We start from the raw sequence: 12,154 nt of genomic DNA, 5'->3' as shown, positions 1-12,154 counted from the left end.
TGAAGCTTTATTGTTCCAGAAAAGCAACACGAAGCGATGCCTAGCACTTCCTCCTCTTTTTAAGGAGGCTCCAGCTGGGGCTTTGTGTTGCATGTGCGGAACAATAAAGCTTCACTTACGAAGGATATCAAAATGTGCCTCTTTTTCTCAGATATATAATTTGTTTAGGGCAACACTGACCCTTTGCCTGATTTGGCATGCAGCTTGTCTGGTCAATGACCTAGAATACAGGGTTTGGGAACCTTGGGATAACTTTTAGCCTTTTTGATCTTCTGCCCCTAGTTTCCCTTAGCTTGTGGTGGTTCCTTCTTCGTGACCTCCTAGACACTACAATAATGTAAGAGCTGGAGAAAGGAACCATGGCTGGCAATGAGGGAGCATGTGTGGATTTTTCAGCCAGTGTAGCATCTGAAGACCACAGGTTTTACCAGCTTGTGGTGGTTCCTTCTGCATGACCTCCCAGACACTACCATAATGTAAGAGCTGGACAAAGGAACCATGGCTGGCTGAAAAATCCACACATGCTCCCTCATTGCCAGCCATGGTTCCTTTCTCCAGCTCTTACATTATTGTAGTGTCTGGGAGGTCACGAAGAAGGAAACACCACAAGCTGGTGAAACCTGTGGTCTTCAGGTGCTACATTGGCTGGAAAATCCATACATGCTCCCTCATTGCCAATGTAGCACCTGAAGACCACAGGTTTCACCAGATTGTGGTGGTTCCTTCTTCGTGACCTCCCAGACACTACAATAATGTAAGAGCTGTAGAAAGGAGCCATGGCTGGCAATGAGGGAGTATGTGTGGATTTTTCAGCCAATGTAGCACCTGAAGACCACAGGTTTCTCCTGCTTGTGGTGGTTCCTTCTTTGTGACCTCCCAGATACTACAATAATGTAAGAGCTGGAGAAAGAAACCATGGCTGGCAATGAGGGAGCATGTGTGGATTTTTCAGCCAATGTAGCACCTGAAGACCACAGGTTTCACCAGCATGGGTGTTAAGAGGCATAAATACTAACCATTCTATTTACAGGCATGGCTTTGGTTTAGAGTTTAAAAATGGTGACAGACTCTCTTTAAGACATAATGTGAAAGGCTGCGTTGTCGCATCGGAATCTGTTTAAAGGAAGCCTGTTATGGGAGGGGGAGAAAAGTGCCACGGCTGACCTCCGAAGATGTAAAAGCCACCATTGCTATCCTCCATCAAATGCTACTTAGCTGGCTGTTCTGATGATCCAGTGCCTTCAAAACTTTGAGTTCACTGGCGCAAAGCAAGAAGGATGGGCGAGGATGTCAAACTGGTGCCATTGGTTTAAGATGCGTTGGAGACCCTTCCTAAGACCTCATGCACACAGTGTTTTTGCAGCTACTTTTAGGGGCATCAGGCATTTTTTTTTTTCTTGTGTTTTTGTTTTTTTACTGCTTCCAAACACCCCTCTGTTATCCTGTGTCCATGGGCACATAAGCTTTTAGCGGTACAGGCTTTAAGGAACTATAGAAATGAAAAACCCCACTGTCAGTGCGTCCCGGAGCAGCAGCATTTTGGCAGACACATATAAACTCTAGGTGCGTTTAACTTCTTATTCTGGCCTTAAATTCTTATTCTGGCCACTGAAATGAATTAACGCCCAAGCGCTTGTATAAGCGTTCAACACCCCCCCCCTTTTTTTTTTTTCAAACGTCAGTCGTTTTTTTCGGCCAAAATGCTGCTCCTAAGAGGAGCAGCATTTTTAAAACATCCTGCGTGTGTGAATCCTAATTGACAGCTTCATTAGACCTGTGGGTGACCTGATTCAAGTGGGTTTTGCGCTCCTATCGACGTGTATAGAATTGCAAAATCTGCACAAATCAAATAAAGTCCCTTACAGCACGGTCACACCAGTCCCGACTTTGAAATCGTGCAACTCCACTGTAAGTCACACAATTTCAAAGTTGGGTGAGATGCCGATTTGAGGTGTGATTTGCAAGACATCTGACAGATGTCTATGCAAATTGCACCAAAAGTAGTGCATGTACTACTTTGGAAATTGGTGCGGCTCCGACCAAGTCGTAACCACACCGATATGACCGCTGTAATTGTGGACAATATGGTGCAACTTGGCATGCAATTTGCACGTCATATGGAATGCAAATCACATGCCAAGTTGCACCCAGTGTGACCAGGGACTTATACAGAATCAGGAGCTCTGACTCTATTCCAAATACTTATTCCAAGTTACATAGTTAGTCTGGCTGAAAAAAAGACAAAAGTCCATGGGGTGGTACAGTAGCTTAGTGGTTAGCACTTCCATCTGGCAGTACTAGGGTTGTTGGTTCGAATTCCAACCATGGCACCACCTGCCTCAAGTTTGCATGTTCTCCCTGTGCCTGCATGGGTTTCCTCCGGGTACTCCAGTTTCCTCCCACACTCCGAAGACATGCTGGTAGGTTAATTGGCTCCTGTCTAAATTGGCCCTAGTATGTGTATGTATGAATGTGAGTTAGGGACCTTAGATTGTACGCCCCTTGAGGGTTAGGGACTTATGTGAATGTACAATATATATGTAAAGTGCTGCGTAAATTATAGGCCGTGATATAAGTACCTGAAATAAATAAATAATCCAGTTCAACTATTTAAATCCAGAAGAAGGCAAAAAAAACAGCAAAACATGATCCAATTTTCTCCTGCAGGGAAAAAAAATTTCTTCCTGATCCTCCGAGAGGCAATCGGATGTTCCCTGGATCAACTTTACCTATAAATGTTAGTATCCAAGTCTAATGCCGGCCATACATGGGTTGAAATTTGACCGATTTTTTTTTGTCCGGACCTAAGAATAATTGGCCGATTTTCGCTCTGTTAGTGGGGCAATAGCACCGGCCAATTTTCGTGGTTCCTCCCCTTTTCAATCAGGCATGTTGGAAAATTTGTGAAAAACAACCGATTTTCGACTCAATGATGGTCAAATCGTACGATCGTTTTTCTGAAAAGAATATGCGCATGAGCCGTGACCTGGAAGGAACAGAAGTTTTGCCTGTTATATGGGGTGAACTTCATGACTTGGTCAGCCGATTTTCAAAATCATTGATGGCACCATTGGATTACCGAGTCAACAACGCTTCCGATTTTCGGATGAAAAATCGTTCGGAATTCGACCCATGTATGGCTAGCCTTAGGCTTAGAATGCAGCCAGAGACAGATAAGCAGTTAGCATAGCTAGGAGGTCAGCTTTGGTAACCCTCATATTTTGATCGGGGCCACAGTCTGTGATCCACCCTATGACAAGCCATAGTTGGGCACAGCAGGTTCTTCAAGAGTCTGTACAGGGTTAAAGGGACGAGATGGACCAAAATATATAATGTTTTGATACTTTGCCTTAATATCAAAGTGACTTGGAAGACAGATTTGCATTCATAGTCCCCATTACATCAGAATTCTGATGGATTCTACATATAATGATGACTTTGACTTTTTTTTTTTTTTTTTACGTTTTGCTCATAGCATGGAAAGAACCTTTCACCCAAAACACTGGTCTAGGTTTGACTGTGGATGCCATGAGGTGTAGCAGCAAGATGTCTTTTTTTTTTTCCCTTTTTAAAACCGATTAGTACACTCAGGGCACCTTAGGATGGATCATGACCATTTATTTATTTCAGGTACTTATATAGCGCCGTCAATTTACATATATATTGTACATTCACATCAGTCCCTAACCCTCAAGGGGCGTACAATCTAAGGTCCCTAACCCTCAAGGGGTGTACAATCTAAGGTCCCTAACCCTCAAGGGGTGTACAATCTAAGGTCCCTAACCCTCAAGGGGTGTACAATCTAAGGTCCCTAACCCTCAAGGGGTGTACAATCTAAGGTCCCTAACTTACATTCATACATACACTCTAAGGTCCCTAACCCTCAAGGGGTGTACAATCTAAGGTCCCTAACTTACATTCATACATACACATACTAGGGCCAATTTAGACAGGATCCAATTCACCTACCAGCATGTCTTTGGAGTGTGGGAGGAATCCAGAGCACCCAGAGGAAACCCACACAAGCTCCATGCAGAAGGCACCATGGTCAGGAATCGAACCCATGACCCAGTTACTGCAAGGTAGACATGCTAACCACTAAGCCACTGTGCCTCCCCGTAAGAGCTCACTGACCCTAGGTTCAAGCGGTTTCCGCAGCATTTTGCAGAAAGGCAGTACAGTCCATTTAACACGATTTCCTATCGGACAGGTTCACATCTCCGCGTTTTCACCCAATGCGGTTTTTGGAAAGGGTCGGGGACTTTTTTTAACGCAAAACGTTGTTTTTGGTTCTATAGGAAGCAGGAAAGCATATGCTGTGTTTTTGCTGCTTTTTATATCTGCCTAGCAACAAGAAAAACAAAAAAAAGCAAAACGCGTAAAAACCGCAAGTGCAAAAATGCAATGCAGAAACGCAACCTCCATAGGTGTGAACCTTGATTTAGACAGTACGGTGCTGATACAGTCGAAGTATTTACACCAGAAATGTTATAGGTGCTGTCTTCTAAAAATTGTCAAATGATCTCTCCACCTAAAATGAATTAAAGATAGGGGTGGATGCTAGTTAGTGGATGCTAGTTAGTTGCATGACCACCCTTTTAGTCACCGGGCACACTGCTGCGATTTCAGAAGACTTTATTGCGACTTGTGAAGATTTTCAATGATTTCTTGCAATTTGCAGTGCGACATCCATTATATTCTATGTATGCGAAATCGCAATAAACTGCAGAAAAATGAATGCAAGAACTACTTTAGAAATTGCGCTGCAGCACATCGCACGTGTTAAAATACTGACATTCACATTCATTAGCTGCAATTTCAGGTGCAATTTTAAATCACACCTGAAATCACACCGATATGACCGGGCCCTTAAAGTCAACGTTTAGGAGCCAGTTGATGACTGAATAGAAAGCATATGGATGTCATAGTATGCATGGGAAGAACACGTTTTCAGAACATTATACAGGGGCTCCAGAATGCAAATGGGGAACCAGGGGCGGACTGACAACTCATGAGGTCCCCGAGCAATAGGGGATCATGGGGCCCCTGTGTCCTCGCCCACACCCAAAAAAGCCAATGAAAGGTACCAGGGGCATCTCATGGGGCCCCCTACTGACCCCGGGCCCTCAGGCAGTGCCCGAGTGCTTGAATTGTCAGTCTGCCCCTGTGGGGAACCGAAGGTCCTAGAATGAGTGTGCAGCAGGTGCTGGTATGTGAGCATTTTGAAGACCATTGCTGGGTGGCAACCATTTTTTGATATACACAGAAAAAAAATAAAAGGTGCTTCTGCTGCAGGTCACCAAAACTGAGCTACACAAAGAGGTTTCCAATGCTGGCACCTGTGTGCAATGACTGATAGAAGCTGCCATTCTTCCATATCTGCGACTTGCTAGATCTAGGGCAACCAGGCTATTCCCGCTCGGGGCTGGATTACACCACACCCGGAACGTGCTATCCATTTGTGGGGTTCACATGGGGTTCTGCATGGTGCGATTTCAGCCCATTCATTTCAATGGGCACCAAAAGTAGTGCATGCACTTCTTTTAGAAATGTACTGCATGCTATCTTTGTACAATGCAAACCAGTGTGGGCAAGCACACTGTGTTTGCAGCCTGTGGACCCCGCATTCACTATATCTGGTCTCCCCGGACCCTGCATTCACTATATCCGGTCTCCCCGGACCCCGCATTCACTATATCCGGTCTCCCCAGACCCTGCATTCACTATATCCGGTCTCCCCAGACCCTGCATTCACTATATGTGGTCTCCCCGGACCCTGCATTCACAATATCTTCTCTCCCAGGATACTGCATTTACAATACCTGGTCTCCCCGGAACCTGCATTCACTATATGTGGTCCCCCCGGACCCCGCATTCACTATATCCGGTCTCCCCGGACCCCGCATTCACTATATCCGGTCTCCCCAGACCCTGCATTCACTATATGTGGTCTCCCCGGACCCTGCATTCACAATATCTTCTCTCCCAGGATACTGCATTTACAATACCTGGTCTCCCCGGAACCTGCATTCACTATATGTGGTCTCCCGGACCCTGCATTCACTATATCCGGTCTTCCCGGACCCTGCATTCACTATATCTGGTCTCTCCGGACCCCGCCTTCACTATATCCGATCTCCCACAGTACACAGGACATGGAAGTGCAATTGTTTTAGTAAATATAAACTGCTAAATCCCTTTTCTCATCAGCAGTATATAGCAGTCTTGTGACTTCTATCAGTGTCAAGCAGAGCACTGGTTAAAGCTTGTAGGAGGAGGTTTCATTCTGCACTAGGATAATGCAGAACCCCTGACCTCTGTCTGGACAGTGCTGATTTGCCCTGCGCTGATCACTTGCACTCTCCCAAGAAAAAAAACCTAGCAATACACACCAAATTGAGCATGTGCAGAGTGACTCCACAGGATATGTCTTATCAGGAGGGGGCACTGAAAGAAGGGGAGGATCAGAGAAGTCAGGATCAAACCGCCATTTTACACAATGCAGAGGATTAACCCCTTAGATTCCACAGTGAGTATAACAAGCATGCTTTACTGCATCTACAGACTGATTGTACCTGCTGTGGGTTTAGTAACACTTTAACCATTTCCCCCTCTAGACAAAATTGGGCTTTAGAGATACTTCAGGATCTTTGACTGCTAAAAGAACTGATTCCACTGCCACACGTTCTGCATTATGTCAATAAGTGAGTTCATGCAATCTATTGATGATCTGCTCGGTTTCCATTGTACGAGACATCCTGAGTACATAGAGATGCTCAGTATTGCTTCTTACCTGCATAGTGTTTTTTTGTTTTTATTACTTTATTGCCGAAATCAAATGAATTGCAAATCCTGTCAGTGTGGCTAAAGCGACAGAAGTTTTTAAGGTTTGGCAAACCCTCCATTCTATGAGAGCGCCATCGCAGGTCAGGCTGCACAGAGATAAAGATGTAACATCGTCACTGATCATTGTGGCATCGTCTCCAGGGAGCTGCACCGCAATGCTGTTCTGGTAAAGGGTGCCAGCGACTTTTTTTAGCGTGTCACTGGGGTTTTCAATGCTGGGTTTGGCAAACAGTCCTAATAAAAAAAAATGGAAAATCAACAGTTGTGACTTTTATTTCGCCTAAACCGAAATGTGTTTGAAGATATTCAAAACATTAACAATCACATATAAAGCCGTTTATAACTCCGCCCCAAATTACATCACCGATCTTGTCTCCAGATTTCACCCAAACCGTCCTCCCACCACCTCCTGCTCTCTAGCTCCCTTGTCTCCTCCTCCCATGCTCGTTTCAAGGACTTCTCCCCCATCCTCTGGAACTCTCTACCCCAATCTATCAGACTATCGCCTACTCTGCTCACTTCTATTATTTATTTCAGGTACTTATATAGCGCCATCAATTTACACAGTGCTTTAGGTGATCTCTGGAAACCTTTCTCTTCAGGGAAGCCTATCCTGCCCTCAGCTAATAATGGAATTTTCCACTCCTCCTACCAGTCCATCCCCCCCAGTTATTACCTTTTTTACCACCAGCCCCTCCCTCTTAGATTGTAAGCTCCAAGGATCAGAGCCCTCAAATCCCTCTTGTATTGTTGATGTATTGTCTCCCTTTATATTGTGAGCAAATTGTTGGCGCTATATAAATCCTGTATAATAATATAATGGGACTTATGAAGATGGGGGGGGACTTCTGAAAACTCAAAAGCAATATGTTAGTTCGATTTTTACAAATATTTCTTATACTGTGCACCATGACAGGCAGGCAGATGCAAATGTGCTCCCAAAATTGACAGTCGGGTTGTGTAGCTCCCCCAAGCTAGACAGAAGAGATTCATGTGTGATAAATGGAATGGATTGTGTCTTTGTGTGTAGTTTTTTGTTATGGTTGGGGCCAAAAAAAGTTTATTTTTATTTTTCTTTAATTATTATTATTATACAGTAATAGGAAACATGGCATTTAAATATTGTAATAATTTGTCTGGACAGAAGGTGGCTCTCTAGGTACCTTTTCTTGTTCTCCTTGTCTCCTTTGTTGTAAAAAAACAAAACAAAACACAAGAGTCAGAACTATAATAATGGCTCATCAGACCGCTGCTAAAAGCAAGCAGCTTTATTTGTTCTTTTTATTCGCTATTAAATGAACCCCTTTCTGTTAATATAAGGTGCAGCGGGAAAGTGGGTGGGCTTCAACAATTACATGCTGCACTTGAGTGCGCTCTTAGCACAGTGACTGATCTGTTATGGACAGCTCCTGCTCTCTAAGTAATGATTGGAAGCTAGCGGGACTGTGAAAGCCAATCAGGACAGTCCCCCTCTCATTTACCCCTGGGTTCACATATATGCGGCCATGCGGGCTGCGTTTTGCGCGGGCACAAGAGCCCATTCATTTGAATGGACTCCCGTGCCCCATGACACGCAGGGAAGAAGTCCCTGCACTTCTGAAAACGCAGCCCGCACAGGAACCTTCCTTCCCAGTACGGTTGTGTTTTCCAGTGCGGACGCCATTATTTATTTCAGGTACTTATATAGCGCAGTCAATTTGCGCAGCACTTTACATATATATTGTACATTCACATCAGTCCCTAACCCTCAAGGGGTGTACGATCTAAGGTCCCTAACCCTCAAGGGGCATACAATCTAAGGTCCCTAACCCTCAAGGGGCGTACAATCTAAGGTCCCTAACCCTCAAGGGGTGTACAATCTAAGGTCCCTAACCCTCAAGGGGCGTACAATCTAAGGTCCCTAACCCTCAAGGGGTGTACAATCTAAGGTCCCTAACCCTCAAGGGGCGTACAATCTAAGGTCCCTAACTCACATTCATACATACACATACTAGGGACAATTTAGACAGGAGCCAATTCACCTACCAGCATGTCTTTGGAGTGTGGGAGGAAACCAGAGGACCCAGAGAAAACCCACACAGGCACAGGGAGAACATGCAAACTCCAGGCAGGTGGTGCCATGGTTGGGATTCGAACCAACAACCCTAGCACTGCCAGGCGGAAGTGCTAACCATTTAGCCACTGTGCTGCCCATGCCATTAGAACTAATGGCACCCGCCTGTATGGCTCAAATTGCATCACATCCGCACCAACAAGGTGCAGGACCTTTTTTTTACCCGCACCTGTGTTCTCACCCATGCGATGCAATTCTTGGCAATTGCATTGGGTTTTGCGATCTGTTTTGGGGTGTCATTAATTTAACATTCACACCCGTAACAGATCGCATGCACACCATGCGACTGCATTGCAGTGTGGAAACGCACAGGATTTGCAGCATTTACTGCACTACATCGGTGTGAACCAGGTCTGAAAAGAAGTAACAACCAGGAAGCTACAGACTGGACTTGGGCTGTGGCCTGTCAATGTTGCACAGACATCAAAGAAGCTCCTCTCTCCTTCAGGGTAGTTCCTACCCACATCAGATTTGTTCCTTTGCTCTTCCCAATGCATTTCATCATAATGATGTCATCAGGGGCACCGAATTACATCATCAGGGGCATTCTCCATAAAAAGCCAGGGAGAATTAGCTCAAATGGTATAGCAGTCTCTTACCATGCAAAAGGAACTGGGGTTGAAGCCTGCATTCTCCATCTAAGCCAGGGGGAATTAGCGCCAATGGTAGAGCAGTTGCTTAGCATGAGCCCCTGATGACATCACAACCACAGAGCAAACTGGTGAGTTTGATGTGAATAGGATCTGCCCTGAGGGAGAAAGGAGCAGCGTTGATGTAATGATAGGCAGCAGTGCGGTGTGAAAATATCCTTCGCCCTCCTATTTTTGTGTTTTTCCAATTATAAGTTGATTCACATTTGTAACACTTCTGACAAGCACGGCACCTTGTTAGGTTACAAGCAGGGGTGGACTGACCATTTGGAAACTCGGGCACTGCCCGAGGTCAGTAGCGGCCCCATGAGATGCCCCTGGTACCTTTTTCATAGGCTTTTTTGAGTTTGGGCAAGGAGACAGGGGCCCCATGATCCCCTATTGCCTGGGGGGCCCCATGAGTTGTCAGTCCGGCCCCGATTACAAGATACTACTTTCACTGTAAGCTATCTCTGAAACACAAAAGGCAAATTTTATTCTCTGCTGGCACTGGAACCCATGGAACAGACAAAGTGGCTCCATGAACAGACCGAGGACCACGATCCTTCACCAACTGACCACTACCTATATATTCCACATACTGTGGATCCCAACAGGGCTATCAAATTCTATCAGTGTGTGTGTGTGGTAATGGTGCAAGCACGGCACATGATAGTTTTTGTTTTCCTTAGAAATTATTGTTGAATATCATCTGACTATGTCTCCGACATTGCTGCTGTTTCTGAAATCCTTTCATTAAACCACTCAGTTCAGTTGACTCCATGTTTTTGGTCTCTTAATAATTCTGTACCCTTTATTGACCAGAAGATGGCAGTGTACTGCTAAAGAAAAAAATAAAATGGTTTACTGATTGTGTTCACAGTTTATATGGAAAATCAAGTGTATCTAAACCCCATAATATATATACACACTGAGTATAAAATCAATTCAATAAAACTCCTGGGATATTGATCTGGTCAGGTAAGTAGCAGAGGGGGTTGTTAATCAGTTTCAGCTGCATTGGTGATAATGAAATTAAAAACAGGTGCACTAGATGAGCAACAATGAGATGAACCCCAAAACAGGAATGGTTTTACAGGTGGAGGCCACAGGAATATTTTCCCTACTCATCTTTTCTGACTGTTTTTTTACTAGTTTTGCATTTGGCTAGGGTCAGTGTCACTACTGGTAGCATGATGCCATACCTGGACCCTACAGAGGTTGCACAGGCAGTCCAACTCCTCCAGGATGGATCAATACGTGTCATTGCCAGAAGGTTTGCTGTGTCTCCCAGCACAGTCTCAAGAGCATGGAGGAGATTCCAGAGACAGGCAGTTACTCCAGGAGAGCTCGACAGGGCCTTGGAAGGTCCTTAACCCATCAGCAGGACCGGTATCTGCTCCTTTGTGCAAGGAGGAACAGGATGAGTACTGCCAGAGCCCTACAAAATGACCTCCAGCAGGCCACTGGTGTGAATGTCTCTGACCAAACAATCAGAAACAGACTTCATGAGGGTGGCCTGAGGGCCCGACGTCCTCTAGTGGGCCCTGTGCTCACTGCCCCTGCACCATAGAGCTCGATAGGCATTTGTCATTGAACACCAGAATTGGCAGGTCCACCACTGGCGCCCTGTGCTTTTCACAGATGAGAGCAGGTTCACCCTGAGCACATGTGACAGACGTGAAAGGGTCTGAAGAAGCCATGGAGAACATTCTGCTGCCTGTAATATGGTTCAGCATGACCGTATTGGTGGTGGGTCAGCGATGGTCTGGGGAGACATATCCATGGAGGGACGCACAGACCTCTACAGGCTGGACAATGGCACCCTGACTGCCATTAGGTATCGGGATGAAATCCTTGGACCCATTGTCAGACCCTATGCTGGTGCAGTGGGTCCTGGGTTCCTCCTGGTGCATGACAATGCCCGGCCTCATGTGGGGAGAGTATGCAGGCAGTTCCTGGAGGATGAAGGAATTGAATAACCCCCATGCTTGCTTGACCTAAATTCAATAGAACACCTCTGGGATGTCATATTTTTTGCTGTGTTTTTCAGCATTGGAGCGTTTTTACAGCTAAAAAACTCCTCCAGAAACCCGCTAGTTCTGGGTTTGTTTTCCAGCCAAAAAATGTTGATTACACTGTTCAACAGGTAAAAAGTTTTGGGCATAAAATTAGCTAATCTTACATAATTTTGGGGTGCTGAAAACGAAAATGACCCTAAAAAATGTTGATTGGCTCTAGTTTCCATGATATATTCACCCATCTAATGACGTAAGCCATTCAAAATTATGATGCAACTTCAGCTGCATATTGCGCAATTGATACTGGTGACCAATAGAAAATTGCATGTATACTGAGATGATGCAATATTAGCCTTTAATTGCATCACTTCACTGCATAAAAGCTGCAGTATCTGTAGCTGATTGTAGTTCGACAGCGTCTTTACATTTCGTTTTATGCTTATATAGGCTACTCAGTAATGCCTCGAACTTGTGTGAATAAAGCAGATAATTTCTGCTATATCGGCGGTGAAATAACTTTTATCTCACAAAAAAGGAGGATAACA

Source organism: Staurois parvus, unplaced genomic scaffold (genome assembly GCF_062004578.1).
Source record: "Staurois parvus isolate SC_StPar_1 unplaced genomic scaffold, SC_StPar_1.0 ptg000649l, whole genome shotgun sequence".
Lineage (NCBI taxonomy): Eukaryota > Metazoa > Chordata > Amphibia > Anura > Ranidae > Staurois > Staurois parvus.
The sequence above is the reverse complement of the archived record's forward strand: the minus strand, read 5'-3'. Positions refer to the sequence as shown.